The following is a 1,942-nucleotide window of genomic DNA, read 5'->3' on the forward strand; positions in this document are numbered from 1 at the left end:
CGCTTCGGGCCCCGAAGCGGGACACCGCAGTCAAGGGCATCCCGGGGGCTGCCGAGAGGCAGGGGCTGGGACAGACGGTGGCTCGCCTCGCGGCGGACCGTCAGCTCGCGTCCCGAGATCCAACTACGAGCTTTTTAACTGCAGCAACTTTAAGATACGCTATTGGAGCTGGAATTACCGCGGCTGCTGGCACCAGACTTGCCCTCCAATGGTTCCTCGCCCAGGGGTTTGGAATGCGCTCATTCCAATTACAGGGCCTCGAAAGAGTCCTGTATTGTTATTTTTCGTCACTACCTCCCCGAGTCGGGAGTGGGTAATTTGCGCGCCTGCTGCCTTCCTTGGATGTGGTAGCCGTTTCTCAGGCTCCCTCTCCGGAATCGAACCCTGATTCCCCGTTACCCGTGGTCACCATGGTAGGCGCAGAAAGTACCATCGAAAGTTGATAGGGCAGACATTCGAATGAGACGTCGCCGCCGCGGAGGGCCGGCGATCGGCTCGAGGTTATCTAGGGTCACCAAGAGGGCCGGGCCGGCGAGCGGGGGTGGCTCCCCGCCGCCCCCCTCCTCCTTCCGCCGAAGCGGCCGGGTGGGAGGGAGGGACAGAGGAACGCGGCCCGCCGCCCGCCGAACCCGCGTGGGTTTTGGGTCTGATAAATGCGCGCGTCCCCGGGGGTCGGCGCTCGTTTGCATGTATTAGCTCTAGAATTGCCACAGTTATCCAAGTAACGGCGGAGCGATCAAAGGAACCATAACTGATTTAATGAGCCATTCGCAGTTTCACTGTACGGGCCGTGTGTACTTAGACTTGCATGGCTTAATCTTTGAGACAAGCATATGCTACTGGCAGGATCAACCAGGTAGCCTCTGGCGCGGCCGCAGGCGGCGGGCGGGCGGCGCGAGGAGCGAGACCTTCGCCGCCGACGGGCGGTTCGGGTCGCGTCGCGGGCGCCGCCACCGCCGCCTGCCGGCCGGCTGGGGCGGACGGTGCCTTTTCGGGGGGGGGTTGCGCTATTGGAAGAACGATCGGGACGAGCAGATCGAGATCGCGGTAGAGGCCCACGCCGCGGTGGCATTGGGGCACGCACGCACGCACGCCTACTGGCCTCCCTCTCGAACCTCCGCGCGGCGCGCCAGGTGCTTCGGCCTCGCCATTTGTTTGAAGGGCATGAGAAACATAGTGCTTCCGGAGGCACCGCCGCCGCCTCCGGGCGCCAACCTCCCCCAGACTGGGCTCGCGCCTGTCGGGCGGGGGAGGGAGGGCCGGCGGGGCGCCGGGCTCCGTCGTAGGACGGCCGGGTGATGGCTTCGTAACCCCCCCGCCCCGGTTAAAGGGAGGGGGGGCGTACGTCGCCGGTTCGGGGGGCGTCTCGGCCTCGCTTCCAATCGGGCGCGCCGGGGCTGTGCGAGCGCCGGGCCGTCAAAGGCCGGCGTTCGCGGTGGCCGGGGCGCTGTAAGGCGACCCGCGAGCCGGAGGAGCCGCCCGCCCGAACACCGGCGCGAGGCCGGCCGGCGGGGGCCCTCCGAAGGCGGGTCTTGGATGCCGTTCGTACGTGGGAGAAGGTGCGGCGTGTCGCGGGCGACGGCCTGCTGCCGAGGCTCCGGAGGCTCCGGGGGCGGCGCTCTGAAAATATCCGGAAGATCGGCCGACTTGGAAAAAAATTTGAGAACCGGGGCTGAGGAGGGGGAAAATCTGGCCAGGGAGGCCGACCCGAAGTGCCTCTAAGTCGGATAGGGATTGGGCGAAACTCCCTTGGAAGTGGCACTCTGAAAAAATTTCCAAGTTTGGCTGACTTAGAAAAAATTCGAGAACCAGGATGAGGAGGGGGAAAATGTGGCCAGTCAGGCCGACCCGAAGTGCCTCTTAGGCGGATAGGGGTTGGGCGAAACTCCCTTGAAAGTGGCACTCTGAAAAAATTTCCAAGTTTGGCTGACTTAGAAAAAAT

General features: G+C 64.3%; 1 pseudogene; it reads right to left on the reverse strand.

Moving 5' to 3' along the window:
- On the reverse strand, nucleotides 1-859 carry LOC147154913 (18S ribosomal RNA; annotated as a pseudogene; the record flags this gene model as incomplete).
- Between the last annotated feature and the right edge of the window lie 1,083 nt (nucleotides 860-1,942).

Source organism: Leptonotus elevatus, unplaced genomic scaffold (genome assembly GCF_054856555.1).
Source record: "Leptonotus elevatus isolate MCC_2025b unplaced genomic scaffold, RoL_Lele_1.0 HiC_scaffold_219, whole genome shotgun sequence".
Lineage (NCBI taxonomy): Eukaryota > Metazoa > Chordata > Actinopteri > Syngnathiformes > Syngnathidae > Leptonotus > Leptonotus elevatus.